General features: G+C 36.7%; 1 protein-coding gene across 3 annotated transcripts in view; it reads left to right on the forward strand.

The window, feature by feature from the left end:
- The window catches only part of KLHL32 (kelch like family member 32), a 253,306-nt gene that overhangs the window by 213,499 nt on the left and 29,924 nt on the right, over positions 1-9,883 (forward strand). The gene's annotated exons all lie outside the window — the stretch shown is intronic.

The following is a 9,883-nucleotide window of genomic DNA, read 5'->3' on the forward strand; positions in this document are numbered from 1 at the left end:
GTTGATAAATCGAGTGATGTCTTGCAACACAAGTGGTATGTGAGGCCGAATGTCACGTGATCACAGCTGAGCCAATGGTTCTTGAAATCCGAGTGCTTCGGATTACAAGCATGTTTCCAGGACAGATTAGGCTTGCAAACCAAGGTTTTACTGTATAATATATTCCGGAAATGGGGAATGTTGCACTACCTTTCTTTTTCTCCTAAACCTAGAAAATCTAGAATAAATTGTACTCTCACATTCCCAAAACTTTATAAATGCCTCCTTTCCACTCATTGCTTTATTTTCTGTATTGCAATTTGTTCATTTCAATCAATCCCACCTACTAAGATGTTCTCCTTCCTGTAGAAGTTGTGAACAGTGGTGGTTTATGTTTAGTCCGATGGAGAGAGTCTCTGCCCCGTAGAACAGTCCTGGCATATTAGCACGGGAGCAGCCCAGGGGAGGCACATTGCCCCCTGAGCTTTTCAGAACAGCAATAGCTTTTGCTGATATATATATTGAAAGTTTTATTATTTTATTTCTTACAATTTTTAAACCATAGTTTTTCTCTTTTACATGTTCTCTGATGTTGTTGACATATATTAGGCCTGATTTTTCTCTTGATCTCTGGAAAAATATATATCCTTAGAACTAGTCTTACCATCTAACCTCACTCTTGGTGATTTTTTTTTTAAGCCACTGCTTCATTATCTTTAATAGTTGCGGGACTATCCAAGATTTTAATTTTTTTTACAGTCCCATCTCATAAGGTATATATGTTTTCTTAAGAAACTTTTCCATGTTGTCTAAGTTTTCAAGATTTTTAGTGACTAGTTGTTTTGTTACCGCTTAGTTATATTTTACATTACATTCATAATAGTGATTTTTATTTTTTCTCTACTCTTGATTTGTCTTGCCAGAGTTTGGGTATTTAACATACTTCTATTAAGTATATCTAAATCAGCAGGGATAGCATAAATATGAACAACACAGTAAACAAGCTGGTAATGGATGTGGGTTCTGGCTCAAATAGTTAGGATAGTGTGTGTGTGTGTGTGTGTGTGTGTGTGTGTGTGATTTTTTTTTTTGTTAATGAGATATTAACACTTAATATTGTACTAGTTCAAGGTATATAGAAAATGTTATATATGTATATATTGCTAAATGGTAGTTAACATTCATAACCTCACATAGTTACAAGAGGCTTTTCTGTTTGGGAGAACTTTTAAATTCTATTCTAGCAACTTCCAAATATTCAATACAGTATTGGTAATTGTAATTACTGTGCTGTACATTATATCCCTAGGATTTATTTATCTTATAAGTAGAAGTGTGTATCCTCTTCTTTTATTGAACTATACATGGCACACAATGTTATATTAGCTGCAGGTGTATAGCATAGTGATTCAACAGTTCTGTACATTGTGCTGTGTTCACCACAAGTGTTAACGTGTGTCACCATACCATGCTATTACAGTGGCATTGGCCATATTCCCTATGCTGTGCCTTTTATTCCTGTGCCTTATTCATTTCGTAACTGGAAGACTTTTAGTCCCATGTCTATTCATTTCATAACTTACTCATTTCCCGCTCCCCATCACCCATTTAGCCCAGGTCTCACACCCACCTTTCTCTCTGGAAACCACCAATTTGTTCTTTGTATATATGGGTCTCTTTTTGTTTTATATATTTGCTTGTTTTGTTTTCTTTTAGGTTCCACATATAAGTGAGATCATATGGTATATGTCATTCTCTGTCTGACTTATTCATTTATCATAACATTCTTTAGGCCTGTCCATGTTGTCACAAATGGCAAGATCTCAATTTTTTAGGGTTGAGTAATATTCCATTGTATACATATTTTCTGATTTGCTTTGTCAATCAGTGGACACTTGGGTTGCTTCCATATCTTGGCTATTATTATAATGCTGTGTAAATATAGGGGTGTCTTTTTGAATTAGTGTTTTTGTATTCTTTGGGTAAATACCCAGGAGTGGAATTAATAAATCATATAGTATTTCTATTTTTAAATTTTTGAGGAACCTCCGTACTGTTTCCATAGTGTTTGTACCAACTTACATTCCCACCAGTAGTGCATGCTGATTCCCTTTTTTCCACATCCTCGTCAATACTCATTATTTCTTGTCTTTTTGATTCTTGCCATTCTCACTGGTGTGAGGTAATATTTCATTGTGATTTTGACTTGCGTTTCTTTCATGAGTGATGTTGAGCATCTTTTCATGTCTGTTGACCATCTGTAATGTCTTTTCTGCAAAGCTGTCTATTTAGGTTCTCTACCCATTTTTTAATGAAAAAATGTTTTTGGTGTTGAGTTGTATAAGTTCTTTATATATTTTGGAGATTAATCCCTTGTTGGGTATATCATTTGGAAATATCTTTTCCCATTCAGTTGGTTACCTTTCCATTTTGTTGATGGTTTCTTTCAGTGTGCAAAAGCTTTTTATTTTGTTACAATCTCAATAGTTTATTTTTGCTTTAGTTTCCCTTGCTGAGAAAACATGTAAAAATATGTGCCTAAGGCCATTGTCTAAGATTACTGTTTATGTTTTCTTTTATGAGTTTTATGATTTCAGATCTCACATTTAGGTCTTTAATGTATTTTGAGTTTATTTCTTATGTGTGAAGTAAAAAAGTGGTCCAGTTTCACTCTTTTACATGTAGCTGTACAGTTTTCCTAACACTATCGAAGAAACTTGTCTTTTCTCCATTTTGTATTTTTGCCTCCTTTGTTATAGATTAATTGATTTTACAAATGGGGGTTTATTTCTGGGCTCTCTCTACCTGTTGCATTGATCTGTATATTTTTGTACCAGTTGTATACTGTTTTGATTAGTATAGCTTCACAGTCTATCTTGAAATCTGGGATTGTGATACCTCCAGTTTTGTTGTTCTTTCATAAGTTTGCTTTTGCTATTTGGGGTCCTTTGTGGTTCTAGTCTTTAGTATTGTTCTAGTTCTATGAAAAATACTGTTTGTTTTTTAAATTTCAGAGCATGAGAAGGGGAGGCGGGTAGAAAGAGAAAGAATCGTTAGGTTCCACCCTTAGCATGGAACCCAATGTTAGGGCTCCATCCCATGACCCTAGGACCATGACCTGAGCCAAAATCAAGAGTAGATGTCTGCTCAACCAACTAAGCTATCCAGGTGCCCCAAAATACTGTTGGGTTTTTTGATAGGATTGCATTGAATATATAGATTTCTTTGGATAGTATGGACATTTTAATGGTATTAATGCATTTACATGGTATATCTTTCCATTTGTGTTGTTTTCAATCTCTTTCATTAATGTCTTATAGTTTTCAGAATATAGATTTTTACCTTTCTGATTGTTTATTCATAGGTATTTTTTCTTTTGGTGCAATTGAATTGACTGCTTAATTTCCATTCTGCTACTTTGTTATTAGGATATAGCAGTGCAACACATTTCTGTATATTAATTTTGTATTCTGCAACTCTACTGAATTTATAAGTTTTAATAGTTTTTTGGTGGAATCTTTATGTATAATATAATATCATGTCATCTGCAGTTAGTAACAGCTTAACATCTTCCTTACCAACTTGGATGCTTTTTATTTATTTTTCTTTTCTAATTGCTGTGTCTAGGACTTCCATTACTATGTTGAATATAAGGGACAAGAACAGACATCCTTGTTCTCATTCTGACTAGAGAAAAAGCTCTATTTTTCCCTACTGAGTCTGATGTTAGCTGTGGGTTTGTAATATATGGCCTTTATTATATTGAGGTATGTCCTCCCTAAACCCACTCTGTTGAGAATTTTTATCACGAATGGATGGTGAATTTTGTCAAATGCTTGTTCTGCATCTATTGAAATGATCATATGATTTTTTCCTTTATTTTGTTAATGTGATGTATCACAATGATTTGTGAATATTGAATCATCCATGCATCACCTGAATAAATCCCTCTTGATTGTGATGAATCATTTTTTTATTGTTGTTGAATTCAGTTTGCTCATCTTTTGTTGAGAAGTTTTGCATCTGTGGGCATCTGGGCAACACTGTCTGTTAAGTATGTTACTCTTGATCACGGCTCAGGTCATGAAGTCAAAAATTGTGAGTTCAAGCCCTGCACTGGGTTCTGTGCTAATGGCAAGGAGCCTGCTTGGAATTCTGTCTCTTTCTCTCTGCTACTCCACAACTTGTTCGTTCTCTCTCTCTCTCTCTCTCTCTCTCTCTCTCTCTCTCTCTCTCTCTCAAAATAAATAAATAAGCTTTAAAAAATTAAAGAATTTTTACATTTGTGTTCATTATGGATATTGACCAGTAGCTCTCTTTCTTTGTAGTGTCTTTGTCTGGTTTTGGTATCAAGGCAATGCTGGCCTTATAGAATATATTTGGAAGTTTTTCTTCCCCTTCTATTTTTTGGAATAGTTTGAGGAGAATAAGTATTAACGCTTTGTTGGTAGAATTCACTGTGAACCCATCTGTTTCTGGACCTTAGTTTGTTGGAATTTTTAATTATTGATTCAATTTGTTAATAATCAGTCTGTTCATATTTGGTTTCTCCCTGATTTAGTTTTGTAAGATTATATGTTACTAGAAATTTACTGTTTCTTCTAGGCTGTCTAATTTGTTGGCATATAATTTTTCGTAGTAGTTTCTAATAATCCTTTGTATATCTTTAGTGTCAATTGTTATTTCTGTTTTGCTTCTTACTCTTATTTATTTCAGCCCTCTCCTTTTTTCTGGATGAGTTTGGCTGAAGGGCTAGAAGTTTTGTTTATCTTTTCAAGAACTAGCTCTTCATTTCATTGATCTTTCATATATATTTTTTTAGCCTCTATTTATTCCTGCCTTGATTCCCTTCCTTCTACATTGGGTTTTCTTTGCTCTTCTTTTTCTATTTCTTTTAGGTGTAAGGTTAGATTGTTTATCATAGATTTTTCGTGTTCTTGAAGTACCCCTGCATTGCTATAAATTTCCCTCTTAGAACTATTTTAGCTGTATCCCAAAGACTTTTTTTTTAAGTTTGTTTATTTTGAGAGTGAGAGTGTGTGAGTGGGGGAGGGGCAGAGAGAGTGGGATGGAAAGAATTCCAAGCAGGCTCTGTGCTATTCACATAGAGGCCAGTGTAGGGCTTGATCCCACAAACTCTGAGTTCATGACCTGAGCAGAAACCAAGAGTCCAACATTTAAATTGACTGATCCACTGAGGCACTCCTGTGTCCCAAAGATTTTTGACTGTTGTGTTTTTATTTTCATCTGTTTTCATGGTTTTTGGTTTTTTTGGTGTGTGGTTTTTTTTTTTTTTTTTTTTTTTACATTTTATTTAGTTTTGAGAGACAGAGAGAGACAGAGCATGAACAGGGAAGGGGCAGAGAGAGAAAGTGAGACAGATTCCGAAGCAGGCTCCAGGCTCTGAGCTAGCAGTCAGCACAGAGCCAATGAGGGGCTCAAACCCACAAACCGGGAGATCATGACCTGAGCCCAAGTTGGAAGATCACTGACTGAGCCACCCAGGTGCCCCTCCATGTATTTTTTTTCATTTCCTTTTTGATTTCTTCATTGATCCATAGGTTGTGTAGTAACATGTTGTTTAGCTTCAACATATTTGTGCTTTTCTTGTAATTAATTTCTAGTTCCTTATTATTGTGGTCAGAAAAGATGATTGTTATGACTTCAGCCTTCTTAAAAATACTGAAACTGTTTTGTGGCCTACCATGTGATCTATCCTGGAGAATGTCCCATGAGCATTTGAAAAGAATCTGCATTCTGTTGGTTTGGGATAGAATATTTTGTATATATCAGGTCTAATGTGTCATTCAAAGACACCGTTTCTTTATTGATTTTTTTCTGCTTGGATGGACTACTCATTGCTCTAAGTGGGAAGTTAAAGTCCCCTACTATTATTTTATAATGTCAATTTCTCCCCTGATATCTGTTAATATTTGTTTTATACATTTAGGTGCTCCAATATTGGGTGCAAAGTTAATTACAATTGTTATATCTACTTATTTGACTGATTCCCTTTATCATTATGTAATTCTCTTGATTGTCTTGTTTTGGTCTTTGTTTTAAAGTCAGTTTTGTCTGCTATAACTATTACTTCCTGGTATTGTTTTTCTCTTCTATTTGCCTGGAATATCTTTTTCCATTCCTTCACTTTCAAGCTATTTTGTATCTTTAGGTCTGAAGTGAATTTCTTATTGGCAGTGCATAGATGAGTCTTTTTAAGAAATCTGTTCTACCACTGTATGTCCTTTGAAGCATATAGATCATTTACATTTAATTATTGATAGGCATGCATTTTGCATTTTATTGTTTTGATTCTTTTTGTAATTCCTCTGTTACTTTATTTCTTGTTCTCTGTCCTTGTGATTGATGACTTTCTTTAGTGTAATGCTTGGCTTTCTTTTTATTTTTTGTGTATCTGTTTTAAGTTTTGGTTACCATGAAGTTCATATAAGCATCTAAAGTATGTAGCAGCCTGTATTAAGTTGATGGTCACTTAAGTTTGAGCACATTCTAAAAGAACTTTAATTTTACTCCCTGCTCCCCATTTTATGTATGTAGTCATATTTTACATCTTCTTATTTTGTGAGTTCCCTTAACTAATTTTAGGATATTATTGATTTTTATGACTTTGTCTTTTAACCTTCGCACTAGCTTTATAACTGATTGCTCTACTACTGTGTATTTGCTTTTACTCATTATATTTTTTGCTGTCATAGTTTTCTTCTGATTATCATCTCTTTCATTTAAAGAAGTCCCTTTAACATTTCTTGTAAGGGGAGTGTAGTGATGATAAACTCTTAACATTTGTCTAGGAAACTCTTTATATCCTCTCAGTTTTGAAAGATCACCTTGCCAGATAGAGTATTCTTGGTTGTAGGGGTTTTCCTTTCAGCACTTTGGATATTGCCAGTGCTTTGTTGCCTACAAAGTTTCTGCTGAAAAATCAGCTAGATAGCCTCCTGGGGGTCTCCTTGTATATAAATAGTTGCCTCTCCCTAGCTGCTTTTAAAATTATCTCTTAATCTTTCATCTTTGACAATTTAATTATTATGTGTCCTGGTGTTTATCTCCTTGGGTTCATTTTGTTTCAAAGTTTTTGTGCTTCCTGGGCCTAGATATCTGTTTTCTCCCCCAGGTTAGGGAAGATTTCAGCTATTGCCTCTTTAAAAAAAAAAAAATTCTGCCCCCTTTCCTCTCGCTTCCTTGGGATCTCTATGATGCAAATGTTTGCTCACTTAATGGTGTCTCAGAAGATCTTAACCTATTTTCACTTTTTAAAATTATTTTCTCTTTTTGCTGCTTAGCTTGAGTGCTTCCTATTAACCTGTCTTCCAAACTGCTGATCCATTCTACATCCACTAATGCACTGTTGATTTCCTCTAGTACATATTTCATTCAGTTTTTATTCAACTCTGATTGGCTCTTTTTTTATATTTTCTTTTTATTAAAGTTCTCACCAAGTTTATCCACTTTTTTCCAGCCCAGTGACTATTTTTAGGGCCACTATTTTGAACCCTTATCAGATAGATTGGTTTTCTCTGTTCTATTTAGTTCTTTATTTTTAAAGTTTTGTCATATTCTTTTATTTGGAGCATATTGTCCCCTCATTTTAATTGGTTTTTTTTTTTTTGTATTTGTTTTTATGAATTAGGCAGAACAGTTAGTTCTCCTAAAATCAAAGGAACAGTCTTGTGTATGGTGTCCTCTGTGTGGACTGTGTGTGCCTGGTGACTTTGGCTAGCTGGAACAGAGCTGTGGCTAGTGTGGCCGGGAGTGCAGAATGTTCTGTGCTGGGGCTGCTTTGGGATGGCCTGACCTGAATGTCCAGCTCAGGGCATTTTTAGGACTCGTGCAGAGGGTCACACGGCATGATAGCTCAGGCTGAAGTGTGTGCATACTGAGGGTTCCCAGTACCTCTGCAGAGGGTGCTTTGGCAGTATAGATGACGCTGACAGGGGTGAAAGCGTGTCCCAGAGTACTCCACACGAGGGGTGTCCTGGGGGTGGCTGGAGTCAAGGCAAATGTGGGTGGGTAGGGTGACCTGGTGTATTCCGCACAGGGGCGTCATGGTGGAGCAGCTGAAACCCAGGTGAGGCATGAGCAGGGAGTATCCTGGTGAGTCATCTGGAGTTGGCGTGGTTTGGACCTAGAATGTTCTGTAGTAACTTTTACCTGTATCACGTTGGAGTGATGGCTGGAGCTGTAGTGAGTGATGTCTTATATGCTACACTAGGGCTGCCTCGGTCAGGCAGCTGGGGCTGGTGTGGGCTAGGGGCCCAGGGATCACTGAGGCAATATGCCAGCTAGGGTACCTAGAGCCTGCTTCTAACCACCCTATCGGGTGGGATCATACAGTATTTATCCTTTCCTGTCTGACTCATTTCATTTACCATAAACACTGTCAATGGCCATTCATATTGTTGCAAATGGCAAATTACCTTCCTTTTGATGGATGAATATTATTCGTATGTGTGCCTGTATGTGTTGTGCATGTGAATGTGTGTATGATCACAATTTCCTTATCCATTCATTCATTTAGGTTGTTTCTATGTGTTAGTTATTATAAATAATGCTTCAATGAACATGGAGGAACAGATACAGTTTCAAGCTAATGATTTCATTTCCTTCAGATACATACCCAGACGTGGTATGGATCATATGGTAGTTTCATTTTTAATTTTTTGAGGAAATCTCCATACTGTTTTCTGTAGCAACTATATAGTTGGACAACAGTGTACAAATGTTTCCTATTCTCCAAATCCTCACCAACACTTGTTGTTTCTTGTCTTTTTGATGATAGCCGTTCTTTTTTTTTTAATTATTTTTTTTAATAGTTTATTGTCAAATTGGTTTCCATACAACACCCAGTGCTCTTCCCCACATGTGCCCTCCTCCATCACCACCACCTCTTTTCCCCCTCCCCCTTCCCCTTCAACCCTCAGTTCATTTTCAGCATTCAATTGTCTCTCAAGTTTTGCATCCCTCTCTCTCCCCAACTCTCTTTCCCTCTTCTTCTCCCCCTGGTCCTCCATTAGGTTTCTCCTGGTCTCCTGTTAGACCTATGAGTGCAAACATATGGTTTCTGTCCTTCTCTGCCTGACTTATTTCGCTTAGCATGACATCCTCGAGGTCCATCCACTTTCCTACAAATGGCCAGATTTCATTCTTTCTCATTGCCATGTAGTACTCCATTGTATATATAAGCCACATCTTCTTGATCTATTAATCAGCTGATGGACATTTAGGCTCTTTCCATGTTTTGTCTATTGTTGACAGTGTTGCTATGAACATTGGGGTACATGTGCTCCTATGCATCAGCCCTTCTGTACCCCTTGGGTAAATCCCTAGCAGTGCTATTGCTGGGTCATGGGGGAGTTCTATGGATAGTTTTTTGAGGAACCTCCACACAGTTTTCCAGAGCGGCTGCACCAGTTTACATTCCCATCAACAGTGTAGGAGGGTGCCCGTCTCTCCACACCCTCTCCAACATCTATAGTCTCTTGCTTTGTTCATTTTAGCCACTCTGACTGGCGTGAGGTGGTATCTCAGTGTGGTTTTGATTTGTGTTTCCCTGATGATGAGTGATGTTGAGCATCGTTTATGTGTCTGTAGGCCATCTGGATGTCCTCTTTGGAGAAGTGTCTGTTCATATCTTCTGCCCATTTCTTCACTGGATTATTTGTTTTGTTATTGTGAAGTCTGGTGAGTTCCTTGTACATTTTCAATATTAGCCCTTTATCTGATATGTCATTTGCAACTATCTTTTCCCATTCTGTCAGTTGCCTGTTATTTTTCTTGATGGTTTCCTTTGCAGTGCAGAAGCTCTTTATCTTGATAAGGTCCTAAGTTCAGTTTTACTTTCATTTCCCTTGCCTTTGGGGATGTGTCGAGTAGGAAATTGCTG

This window comes from Suricata suricatta, chromosome 7 (genome assembly GCF_006229205.1).
Source record: "Suricata suricatta isolate VVHF042 chromosome 7, meerkat_22Aug2017_6uvM2_HiC, whole genome shotgun sequence".
Taxonomy (NCBI): domain Eukaryota; kingdom Metazoa; phylum Chordata; class Mammalia; order Carnivora; family Herpestidae; genus Suricata; species Suricata suricatta.